Below are 13,248 nucleotides of genomic sequence, written 5' to 3'. Positions count from 1 at the left end.
CACTGCTATGGGATCTGCCGCCGCTGCTGCTCCTGGGTCCGCTGCTGCTGGGGCCGCTGGTACCGGTGCTGGAGCCGCTGAAGTGGCTGCAGAACTCTGCTCCTGCTTGGGTCCCGCTGTCAGCCTAAGTTGGCGTGGCTGGGTCCCGGGCCGCTGCTGTGTTCGCTGGAGCTGTGCTCAGGCGGTGGGGGAGGGGAGGGAGCCGCAGCTGCTCTGGTTCTCTCGCTGCTCCACGTGTTCTTCTACCTCGCGGTCTGCTCCTCCGCTGCTCACTGCCGCTCTCCCCTCACGTTTCCCGAGTTGCGGAGAGCGCGGTGTGAGCGGAAAATCCCACACCTGGCTTTTCCTGCAGCTCGAGCCGAGAGACTGGTGGCTTTCTGCTGCGCCGCGGCTGCGGCGGTTGGCCGAGCTGCCGGAGCCGCTGGAGCCGCTTTTCCCGCCTGTGCGGGCTCTGGATGCTCTATAATTCTTCTACTTCTCCGCTGCCGCCTCAATTTCCTATACACCTCAATTTTTAGTAAAAGTGTGTATTTTGCTGAGTTTTTTTGGTCTTTTTCCCCCCAGGCTGCTTTGGTGTGGTACCTACGCCGCCATCTTAACCGGAAGTCTCTAAATAAATATTTTAAAAACATCTTCCTCTAAGGTTCAGGAGTAACCAAGACCATGGAGACCACTCTGAGGAAAAGATGGAAGCTTTTATTCTGGAAAAGCACAGGCTGCCAGGACTGACTCTCAAGAGTGGACAATCGCAGCATTTTTAAGGCCTTTCTTTTATTCATTACTCTCACTAAATTTCCCTCCCTCTCTCTCTCTCTCTTTTAAGAAAAGTAAGCCTTTATTTCCCAAATAAAGTTGGCTTTTTGGTTGCTCTCTGGTGATTAGTTGAAGAGACTGAATCTCATGTACTCGTCTGACTCCTCTGACTCTTCCTTCACTTTCACCTTGTCTGGGGCCACCGGCAGCAGGAGCAGCAGTGGTGGTGGGAGCCACAAATGCAGATGGATCAGCCAAGAAGGCCTTGACCTTCTCAGCAAGTGGGAAGTTGTACTCAGTCTCCACAGACAAAGCCAGGACCAGCTTGTACCCACTGATGATAGAATGAGGCACTGAGGCAACAGCTGGGTAACCAATCTGCAGACAAACACTGGCAACATTGTGGACACCCTCCAAGAAGCGAGGGTGCAGAGTATCCTCTGTGATGTCAAGCACTTCAGGGTTGTAGATGCTGCCATTGTCAAATACCTGCTGGATGATCAGCCCAAAGGAGAAGGGGGAGATGTTCAGTGTGTTCAGCAGGGTGGCCTTGCTGATTCCCACTCTGTCTCCAGTCTTGATGAGCTGCACATCACTCAGAATTTCAATGGTGCCCCTGGAGATTTTGGTGGTGATGGCCAAAGCCTGAAAGAAGGAGGTCTTCTTGGGCCCCAGACCAGTGTTCTGGGCAGGCACAGTGACTACACATGGGGCAATGGAACCAGCACGGGCAGCAGCTGGCACCTTATTGGCCAGCAGCATGTCCCTGATCTCAGTGAGGTCCTCCTTGCTGAACACAAAGCCCACATTCCCCCGGATATGAGGCAACAGTTTCTCCAGACCTGGGTTATTCTCCAGGAGTCCTTGGATGGCCTTGCACATCATGGTGTTCTTGCCAGTCAGTACCACAGCCTTCCCTGGAGGAACATGTGGATCTTCTGCATCTTCTTGGAGCCCATATTGTCTGCTCCCATGATGAAACATTTTGGATGATCTTAAGGAAGTCGTTGGACTTCCAGGATGCCCTGTCTTCCCTGGGCATCACAGCAGTGCATCAGAGATTGCCACATAGGTTTTAAAGATGATGTCACTCTAAAGAGGGCACCTGGGAGAGCTCTTTTTAATATTTTCATCTATTTATTTACAAGGAAAGAGAGACAGAGAAGAGAGACGAACAGAGAGAATGGGCATGCCAGGACCTCTAGCTACTGCAAACAAACTCCAAATGCACGTGCCTTTTTGTGAATCTAGCTTTACATGGGTACTGAGGTATTGAACCCAAATCATTAGGTTTTGTAGGCAAGCACCTTAACTGCTGAGCCATCTCTCTAGACCACATTTTTCTATTTTGAGATGCCAACACACTGGTTTCAAGTTGGGATTCAAACAGCAAATATGTCTAAAAATTCTGTAAAAAGGATAACCTAGCAGTAATGGCCTTCAAGCAGATAACGTAGGTAATAGATGAAAGGAAGGAAAAGTGGTGGGAAGAAAGAAGATAGGAAAAAAGTTGCTGACTGAGGGTTGAAACTGCCTCACTTTTAGTCTACTTTCTACCTCTATTGTTTGAACATATGTTCTGATTTCTCTCACAAATTCCTAGATACTACTATAGTTCTGGACAAACACAATCTATTACATTTTGAAAAAATGAGCTCATCCTCTTCTCAATGCCTCAACAAAACCACTAATTCAGTAGAGTTGACCACAAAGCCTTCAGCTCCACATTGCTTGGATGAACATCCAACCAGACAGTTTGTGGGAGGAAGGAGTTTATTTCAACTTACAAAGAAACTACTGCAGGAAGCAAACACCAGCACCAGCAAGCACAATCCACCACAGTTCAAACTGCTCTCTCCACACCTTTTAGGCTGGAATCAAGATCCACTTCCAAACACACCTTAGGTGTGGACCCCAGTATCTGCCCTCCCAGTGACACCTGGACAGGCTGCTGGGGGCTTAAGCAGGAAGCTTAACCTTAATCAAAAGTACCTGAGGCAATGGGGGACACCCATTCATATTCAAAACACCACAGTGACAATATGAACAGTTGGCATAGCCATACATAGTGTTATATTATGTCATGATGCTAAGCAGCCCAGTGAGTCCCTTGATCACAAGGGTGAACAGTCAACACGATGCGCTGGACTGTACAGTTGTTGAGCTGTGGTGTTCAGTAGGTTAAATGTTCCTTTCCTTTCCTTTCCTTTCCTTTCCTTTCCTCTCCTCTCCTCTCCTCTCCTCTCCTCTCCTCTCCTCTCCTCTCCTCTCCTCTCCTCTCCTCTCCTCTCCTCTCCTCTCCTCCCCTCCCCTCCCCTCCCCTCCCCTCCCCTCCCCTCCCCTCCCCTCCCCTCCCCTCCCCTCCCCTCCCCTCCCCTCCCCTCCCCTCCCCTCCCCTCCCCTCCCCTCCCCTCCCCTCCCCTCCCCTCCCCTCCCCTTTCCTTCTTCCCTTCCTTTTCCTTCCCTTCCTCCTCTTTTTTTTTTTTTTTTTGGTTTTTCGAGGTAGGGTCTCACTCTAGCCCAGGCTGACCTGGAATTCACTATGGAGTCTCAGGGTGGCCTTGAACTCACAGCGATCCTCCTACCTCTGCCTCCCAAGTGCTGGGATTAAAGGCGTGCGCCACCACGCCCGGCCCCTTCCTCCTCTTTTTTTTTTATAATTTTATTTATTTATTTATTTGAGAGCGACAGACACAGAGAGAAAGACAGATAGAGGGAGAGAGAGAATGGGCGCGCCAGGGCTTCCAGCCTCTGCAAACGAACTCCAGACGCGTGCGCCCCCTTGTGCATCTGGCTAACGTGGGACCTGGGGAACCGAGCCTCGAACCTGGGTCCTTAGGCTTCACAGGCAAGCGCTTAACCGCTAAGCCATCTCTCCAGCCCTTCCTCCTCTTTTTAAAAGTTATTATTTATTTATTTATTTGAGAGAAAGGGAGAGAGAAAGATTGGGCATGCCAGGGCCTCCAGTCTTTGCAAACAAACTCCAGACTCACCTTATGCATCTGGCTTTAAATGGGTACTAGGGAATTGAACCTGGGGCCTTTGGCTTGACAGGCAAGCACCTTAACTGCTAAGCCACCCCTCCAGACCCTCCTCTTTTTTTTAATGGAATTCATTTTGTACTGCTTAAGTTGGTTTTAAACTTGCAATCATCCTACCTCAGTCTCCTTTACAGTAGGGATTATAAGGTTGTGTACCACTGACTTAATTTAGCTGCATTTTGGTTTACTGTGTTTTCAGTTTATGATAGGTTTATGTGTATGTAAACTCATTGAAAGTCAAGGAGCATCTGTATACCCAGATGTGGAAATTCTGGATCATATGAAAGTTCTACTTTAGTGTTTTTGAGGACACTCCACCTCATTTTAAACTGCTGTGATAATTTTTTATTCCTACCAAGTATAAGAATTACCTTTTCTCTCCATCTTTGCTACCATTTTCAATTAATAAAATAATGACTATCAGAGACCTAGATCAAATTTGTCTTTGATTTTTCTATCAAACAAATGTGCTCCTTTTTGCCAGTGATGACATGGACACTTGTACATTTTGATGTCTGTATATGGGCCTTTGTCTTCTTTATTACTGCATTCACATCTGTGAAATAAGTACATTTGCGTAATTTACAATGCTAAATTATCTCAAAATCCCAAGTTCCCTGTTGTACTAAGTGGAATTTCTGTTAAGTCCATTTTGTTAGTTAATGGGGATTTTAACAATTAAAAGTGATGATTAGATGCTCAATGACTTTTATGGGTGGGCTTACACTGAACACCAAAGTCAGTACTACTTGTCTAATTGCCACATCAGTATGATTTTGTGCTGAGAGAAGAGATTTGAAGATATGAAGATAAGCAGAGATATCTCGATTAGAAAGACCTCTGCTCATAGATGAGGTGAGTTGAAAGTGTTTTCTCACTTTCTATATAGTAAAAGATTTGGCTATTTGCCTCTGCAAAGATGATGATATTTGTTGGAAATCTGGATATATTTTCCAGAAGTGATTCCACTGAGAAGTGAGACAATCACTTTGATTTGTAATTCATGTGATAATTTCATTAATTGCATCTTCTCAATCCCATCATATCTATTTGATTCAGGGTGCTCTTGCCCACATCTGAACACAGCTGCCTAGAACCAATCATGATTTTGTGCTTGAGGAATTTCTTATACACTACCCCTGGTTTACAGAGATGGTGATTAAACAACTGGCATCCAAACACAGATTTTCCCTCATTTGCAAGTAGCTAGATGATTCAATTTTCAAAAGATTCAATGACTATGGAAATATTCCATCTCCTTTGATTTTCATATCATACAATTCATTTCCCTATAGGTAGTGTGAATTATCAAGGCCTAGAAGTTAAGTTGGGTGACTTTCATTGAGTAGATAATAAATCATAGGGGAAAAATGGGCAAGGTGGCCTGTTTAGAGGAAAGATAAAAACAGTAAAATGAGGGCTGGAAGGCTGCCAACAAGAGCAATCTATCCTCACCATTCGGATAAAGACTGGCTTTGCTTTTGGTGTTATTTGAATTGTTCATCAAGGTGAGGCTTCAATACAGAAATGCATAGTAATTGTGGCAGCTCAAGTTAGCAGGTTGCTAATGAAAGACACAAGTCTTTTTCCAGAAAGCATATCCATTCTCTAGGGAGGGTGTAATGTGCAGATTGAAAGATTACACCATACAAATTAGTGCTTGATTACAGGTGCTTGTTTTGTTTACTAACTGTTTTATTCTCTAATCCAATCACCAGGCACACTTTGAAATCTAAGTGCTAGCTGCTGATGCAATGATGAGTGATATCAAAACTTGGTCATTGCCATAATGATGCCTCAATTTACTTGGAGTTATTAATAAGAAATAACAAGTAATTGTCACTATAATAGTAATAGTAATAGTATAATAGTAAGTGTCACTAGTGGGGAAATAGCTGCTGATCTTTTCTTTTTATGAACAGCTTTATTGAGGTATAATTTATATACCATAAAATTCATCTATTTGACACTGATCATTAAAAATATTTTATTTATTTATTTATTTATGAATGAAAGAAGGAGGGAGGGAGGGAGGGAGGGAGGAAGAGAGAGAGATAAAGAGACAGACACACAGAAATATGGAGAGAGAGACAAAGAGACACATATATAGAGAGAATGGGCACACTAGGACCTCCTGCCACTACAGATGAATTCCAGACACACATGCCACTTAGTACATCTGTCTTCATGTGGGTACTGGGAAATTGAACCTGAAATGTCAGGTTTTTCAATCAAGTGCTTTTTGCCACTGACCCATCTCTCTAGCCCCAACACTGAGACACTGATCATTTTTAAGGCATAAACCAGATCATATATCTTTTCTGCTTGAAAAACTTCAATTACTTTCCATTGTTTTGGGGGAAAAATCCAGATCTCCTTAACCTGGCCTAATAAAGCTTCACTGTGCTTTAGCCAAAATTGCCTTGTAAAAGTTCAGGGAAGATATTGAGCTCCCTTCTGCTTCAAAACCTTGGTTTTATGCAGCTGTGTTCAGATGTGGGCAGTGGCATGTTGGATCAAATAGATGTGATGGGATTGGGAAGTGATCTAATTAATGAAATACAGCATAAATCATAAACCCAAATGATCGCATGCATATTTCCAGCAAATATGCTGTTCTGTTTATATGAATTGTCCTAACTTGTCATGTTACTGGATCTCTCTCAACCTTTGAAGTCATATCTCTACTCTGCAGAATACTGACTCCTCCCATTGTGCCTCTTCCACTCCTTTCTATTTCCATGCCAGTTACTGTAAGCTACTCAAATCTGGTCTCAGGGAAATGATTATAAGTTCCTCATGAATGTTGTCTTCTGTTCTCTTTTTAGTAGAGTGAACAAGATTTTGGGCACACAAATGATACAGAAGAAAAAACATGTGTAAAAATTGTGCAATATCACCCAAAGTGGGTACAAACTGGTGCTGATTCATTGATTCCTATCAGTCTAAGGTGATATAAGAATAAAATGAATGCAATTCATCAAACTTTACAGCAATTTGACATGGTAATATACCATAATTGAATGCACTACTAAAAGTTAGACTTTTATTATATGTGTCTAATTTTCTTCATTTCATTTTAACTATTTTGTTGCACTTTACTGGTCCATAAATATTGGGGAGGGGCAAGTCCATCTTCACAAACGGTTTAAGAATCCCTGTTTTAACTCTTGCAAGAAGCCACCTGAGAGGCCTACTGACCTAATGTAAGTTGCATTATTTTGAGGCAATATAACATATACTATTTAAACTTAAAATGACCCGAGACACATCACTGATAATATCAATGATGCTAGGTCACTCTTACTGAGCCGTCATGCTGCTTTTGGCATGGATCTACCACTTCTTGTTTAGTTTTTGGTTCCACTAGACATGATGTGACCTGCCACTTCCTGTGTCTACTGTCATTAAATCCCCTCATTAGGGACTGCATCTCTTCTTAAACTGCAAGCAAAATAAACCCTTCCTTCTTGAAAAAAAAAAAAAATTCCTGTTTTAGAAGACAGGTTCTAGGACCCTGAGAGGGAAGACATAATTCTTTTAACTTATCTTATTAAAACATTGGTAGGAAGTGATCTTTTCTTGTAAATTTTAGGCAAGAAGGGGAGAAGGGAGGGAGAGGGAGAGAGGGATAGTGAGTGTGGTAGGGAGACAGAAAGTAAAGATTTATTACAATGGAGGCATTTTGGGAAAGGGGGAATGAGTTAAAGTAGTATACTTTAAGCTAACAAACATTTGCTAAATTTAAATGGATTGTAGGAAGCTGGACTCCAGACCAATCCCCATTTGTAATCCCCTTGTATTCTTCTGTGTCATATCTCTATTTGGAGAAGAAATTAAATCCTCAGCCACTAGAGAGGCTGTATACCCAGGAGAGGTGACTGGTCTCCCTGGCACTTTGGACCAGTGGGAGTTTTTCCCTCCCAGCCCACCTCTCTTGCTTGCAAAGCCAGGCTCTGGCCCAACAAGCTATGTGTTTACATGCCATCTGCTGAGGTGTCAGTGATCACAACACATGGCTTTGAACATTTGAATTTTTATTTAGAACATTACAATTGGGAGAACAAAGGAAGTGGAAGTAGAGAACAGAACAAGAAGACCTGGAAGGGGAAGGGAGCAGACGGGAATAGTTGTTACTGGCAAGCAAAACAGCATGACTCAATCACATTTGCTTTCTCTCTAAACAAAGTAGATCCTCTCTTTTCTGTATGCACATTCTGAGATTTGGGAAGCTGGAGAGGTTACTTCTTCACGTTTATGTTACTTGGGGCTGTCCTTTAGTTTTGACTTTAGAAGAAATATTTTTGTCTTAGTAAAATAAAAAGAAAAGATGTATCATCAAATATCCCTTCTCTCATCCTCTCCTGGCATCTAACCATGTGATTGAGGTAGATGGAGAGGCAAAGAGAAAATGGAGAGTAAGAAGGAACACGGAGGACAGTACAAGAGGGAGAGAATAAGAATGAGAGAGGAAAGATAAGAGTGAGTTGGGGGTGTTGGTCATACAGAAGAAAGATATGTGCCTTTTAAAAAGCATTTAACTTTGGACAGTTTCAAACTCAGATTCACAAAGCTGTCCTTGTGTTTGTTGGTTTCAATCAGGGTCTCATGTAGAATAGGCTGGCTTTGAACAAGCTTTGTAGATGAGGATAAGCCTGGACTCCTGCTTCTCCTAGCTCTACCTTCTAAGCGCTGGGATTGTGGGTTTATGCCACTGAGCTCAGCTGGCTGCCCTTATTTTTAAAATCCCTGTTATTTCTGAACAATTCACTCATAAATTTAAAGCTTTGCTTCATTCATTTACGTTAGTGTATTTGTACATGTTCATTTGTTACCTTTAGGGTTTGGGGGACTCGCTTGTCTCACTGAGATGCATGGTGGGTAGAGTTGGAAGAGCAAGGCACTCATCCAACAGATTGACTGTGTTACTTTGGGCAAGTTATGTGTCTTTTTGCAGTCCATTTCTGATCTTTAAAAGGTTTGAAGACATGGTAGGTAATGAGTGTCTACTCAAAAAAGTCCTGAGATGATCAAATGAGAAGTTTAAAAGAAATAGCTAGCACAGCAGGGAAGAGTCTAACTTCTTTAACTTCCAACCCTTTGCTCCCCTAGCACAATACCCTGCTTGATTGCTGCTCTCTACTGCTGACTGCTAATGTTACTTGCAGTGTCATACTGTCCCCAACAATGGGACAGGGTACCTGTTAAGTCTTCTCTGGCACTGTTTGAATGGTGTATCACACAATTAGTTCTACTATGGCTCATGTTTCTCCTGGGTACCTCTAGTGCTTGGATTGTTTGGTCTTATTTTGGGGGGTTCTGAACATGTGTTGTTAGACCATCTCTGTCCATATCTAAGTTGCCTTGTGACAACTGCTAGACTACTCTGACTTGCCTTTCAGCTCCTCATCTCTGTTTAGAACTTGGGTAAGGGTGCCCTCACCCCTCTTGGCTTTTTCTGTCTGGACTGACTTGAAAGGTTAAGTTTGCCTTAAGACTTATGTTTCCAGTAATAACAGGGCTCTGGTTCTGCTCCCCTATTTGTGGGCTTATCATTTACCCACCCACTATGTTTATACTCTCACTTCTAGCCTTGTCTAAAGTGACCTCAAAGAAGGAAGGAATGTGGAGCTAGATGGAACATTTGAGTGTTGTACAGATTTTATCATCAGTATACCACCTTTATATGTTTTTCTATGTAGGTCAATCTGAACCATAATTTATTTAATGATTTTTATTTACTATTAGGTTTAAATCCATATTCCATCTTTATTCAAAAGAGTGGTATCTGTAAGAGCCAAAGGAAGAGTAGGATTCATTACAATGCACTCTTCCAGACATAAATTGGCCTGGATATCCATGACCTCACAGTGACTGACACTATCTACACAAGACCATCATAATAGGAGGAAAAGATCATGACATCATAACAAAAGAGAGACTGATTGTGAGGGGGAGAGGATATGATAGAAAATGGAGTTTCAAAGGGGGAGGGAGGTAATTGCCATGGGATATTATCTATAATTATGGAAGTTGTCAATAAAAATTAAAAATAGTTGTATCTGTATAATCACACATTTGATGGACAGTTATATTTTTCTACTATAAATTAAATAATATAAATATAAATTCAAATTCAGTGTGTTATAAGGAAATTTTGCCATGTACTATTTAACATTATCTTACATCCAGATAGCCCATTTTTTTTTGGAAATGGTAGTCCAATATAACTCCCCATTTTATAAATTCAGAATTAGGTTGAGTGGATTTAGTTCAACAAAAGACTAGATGAAGGAATTCCTTGAATCCAAGCCTCTCTCTTTGCTTTTTGTCTAGTGCTTCCTGCCCCATTATACCACAACAGCCTCCCTCCTTTGCATCTATTCCAAGTGTTAAACCTAGGATTTTGTGCATAATGACTGAGCTGTCAGTATTGACAGATATGAAGAAATCATTATGAAAAAATAAATCATGCTATACAATATGATTATCAATGCAGTGGAAAGGATCCTGATCCAGGACCTTGTCATATGAGAAAGAGAGGCTGCTTAACTGACAGGTTTCTGGTTACCTCAGGGATTTGAATTAAAAAAAAAAAAAAGATAGCACTGCCTTACTCCTGGAAGAGGAAAAATAACAGTTAATTAGGGAATAACTCCTCACAAGAAAAGTCATCACCAAAGGATACAGAATTTGTAAGAGTCTTGCTTGCTGTATTATGATGTCTACTTCTGGCCTGACTGGATTACATTTTTGGCCTGTGTTTCTGGTAGAATTATTGGTTTCTTCTGGAGATTACAGCAAGTTAGAATTTCTGCAGTAGTTTGTTTCCCATTCAGAAGTATATACACTGAGCTGTAAAAGGCCTTTGTTGAAGCATTTGTGAAAGCTCCTTTTCTTCATGTAAGGATAGCAGCTTGGAAGCTAGGAACGGTCCATGTAAAAGCACATGAAAGTCTTTGGTAGATACATGGAGCTGAGGATCAAAGAGGACACTGGAAGCCTTGGTGCAGGTGATTACAGGAAGCATACTTAGGCAGAATGAGCATTCTTGCATTTACATTTGTAGAAGAAAGGAGTGGTTCTGTGCGGTTGTAACACCGAGACTCAGACTGGAGTTTGCACTCCTGAATGTGTACACATCCACAGCTTTTACCCAGCTGGCTCATCTTAGCTTCACTTCCCTTTTTGACCTTCTAAATAACTCCTCAATAGTTTTGATTTACTTTGTATGTGTGTTCTTTGCTGGAGGTGTTCAGAGTTTTTATGTGCTTACAAATTTGAAAACTATGGTATGGGTTAGTCTGTTTCATTATATTATTATTAGAGATAAGTGGGCATTTCCATAATGTGATAGTTTGGATGGAGGTCTCCCAGTCGATTCAGGAGTTTTCTTTTTTTTCCAGCTTGTAACTTGGTGTCACTGTGGGTGGATCCTAGGGTCCAACCCTAAGGTGTGGGGGCAGAATTCCATTGTAAAGATTCACAAAGTACTTGAGCTTTGCTTGGGGTTCCTGGAATATGCTTGCCTGTGTTGTTGTTGGTGGCTTTTCTCTGTGTGTGTGGACCTGTGAAAGGGGGCCAGATTTTTCTGCCATCATGGAACTTCCCTAGATTTGTAAGCTTCAATAAATTCCTTTCCTCCCATAACTGTGTTTGGTCTGGTGGTTCATCCCAGCATGAAGCCGAGTATAACACATACCTATTGCCTAAATGCAACTTGATATAGAGTGCTGCGACCTGTGAAACCACATGGTTGAGGTCAAATGAAAAAGGTCACTAGAGTAAGACGTGATAGCTCAAAGCATATGCAGTTTTTTTGAGGAACAGATTTTGGTTGGTGTTATGTGAGGCACCCCTCGACAGACCATAATTCTGAACTGTGTGTTCCCAACTCAGTTTATCATTCATTTCCAGAACCTTGTACTAACAAAGACAATTCTCCATTCTCTCTCTCTCCCTTGTACATGCTAGGCAACTGTCCCACAACTGAATTATATGTCTGGTTCTTAGGGTTTTGTTTTTATTTTTGCTTTTTGAGGTAGAATCGCACTCCAGCCCAGGCTGACCTAGAATTTACTGTGTAGTCTGAGACTGGACTTGATCCTACTACCTAAGCCTCCTGAGTGCTGGGGTTAAAGGCGTGTACTACCGCACCCAGCTTTTTTTTTTTTTTAAAGCAGTCTTGCTATGTAACCCAGGCTGGTCTTGAACTTGAAATGCTTCTGTTTCTCCCTCCCATTTACTGTGATGATAGGAGTGTAGCACCATGCCAGGCAACAAGTCTGTTTTGCAGTTCCTTCACTCTTTAAGATTTCATTTTTGTTAGGCCTGGATCTCAAAGTTGAAAGCAATGCTTATCTGGATGATCGTTATTTGGTATAAGGAGACCTAATTAGAACTGTAGAATGAAAAAGGTAACTATAGATCTTTTAATCCCAGTGGAGACAACTCTAGTGTGTGCAGCTCAAATCTCTCTTTTAAGTAGAACCTGCCTCAAAGAGTGAAGTTATCTGGCAGCCTCCAGCTTCCAGTGCTGTCCAAGTAAGCTCCAGCTTTCAAGAGGAAGAAGTGTGCTTTCTGAGTAGCTTCTTGCCAGTGGCTGTGCAGAGGGAAGATGTAATGTGGCAGCACAGGACTCTTCTACATGTAACCATTGCAATGGAGCTGCCAGGTTTTCTGCCCATGAGTTTCTCAGGGCAATACTATATAGCCTGAAGCTCTTCCTATCAAGCTTGCTTCATCAATTGTATCAAATATGTTTGTGGTCTCAAGTCTTTTCTCCCTTCTCATGTCTGTCTTTCTTTTGCTTTTCACAGGTATCACTCCCAAGAAATGTCTCACACTCCTAATTATGTCTTAGCATTTCTTTCTAAATGTTCTGCCCAACACATGAATGAATGCGCCCTACTCCTACCTCTGCTTCTACAGTAAGGAAACTGGGGTCAATATGCATAAAGTGCCTTACACAAGATCCCATAGCTACCTAGTTGCAAAATCAGTATGGCAATCATAAAATTCTAACTCTCTTTCTCAAGCTTCAACCAACCGCATAAAACCACAGTCACTATTTGTAGAAGTATACAAAAATACATCAGGGGCTGGAGAGATGATTTAGCAAGGCACTTGTCTGCTAAGCCAAAGGACCCCGGTTCAATTCCCCAGGACCCAAGTAAGCCAGATGCACCAGAGGGCACATACATCTGGAGTTCATTATTAGTGGCTGGAGGTCCTGGTGTGCCCATCTCTCTCTCTCTCTCTCTCTCTCTCTCTGCCTCTTTATCTTTCTCAAATAAAGAAATATATATATACATTGGGATAATTTTTTTTTCTAGTAGAGTCTCGCTCTAGCCCAGGCTGACCTAGAATTCACTATGCAGTCTCAGAGTGGCCTCAAGCTCATTGTGAGCCTCCTACCCCTGCCTGTCAAGTGCTGGGATTAAAGGTGTGCACC

General features: G+C 42.2%; 1 protein-coding gene and 1 pseudogene across 3 annotated transcripts in view; both read right to left on the bottom strand.

Annotated features, from left to right (window-relative positions):
- The window catches only part of Gria3 (glutamate ionotropic receptor AMPA type subunit 3), a 321,623-nt gene that overhangs the window by 130,437 nt on the left and 177,938 nt on the right, over positions 1–13,248 (bottom strand). The gene's annotated exons all lie outside the window — the stretch shown is intronic.
- LOC123456724 lies at positions 879–1,795 on the bottom strand (annotated as a pseudogene).

The sequence above is a fragment of the Jaculus jaculus genome, chromosome X (assembly GCF_020740685.1).
Source record: "Jaculus jaculus isolate mJacJac1 chromosome X, mJacJac1.mat.Y.cur, whole genome shotgun sequence".
Taxonomy (NCBI): domain Eukaryota; kingdom Metazoa; phylum Chordata; class Mammalia; order Rodentia; family Dipodidae; genus Jaculus; species Jaculus jaculus.
The sequence above is the reverse complement of the archived record's forward strand: the minus strand, read 5'-3'. Positions and strand labels throughout refer to the sequence as shown.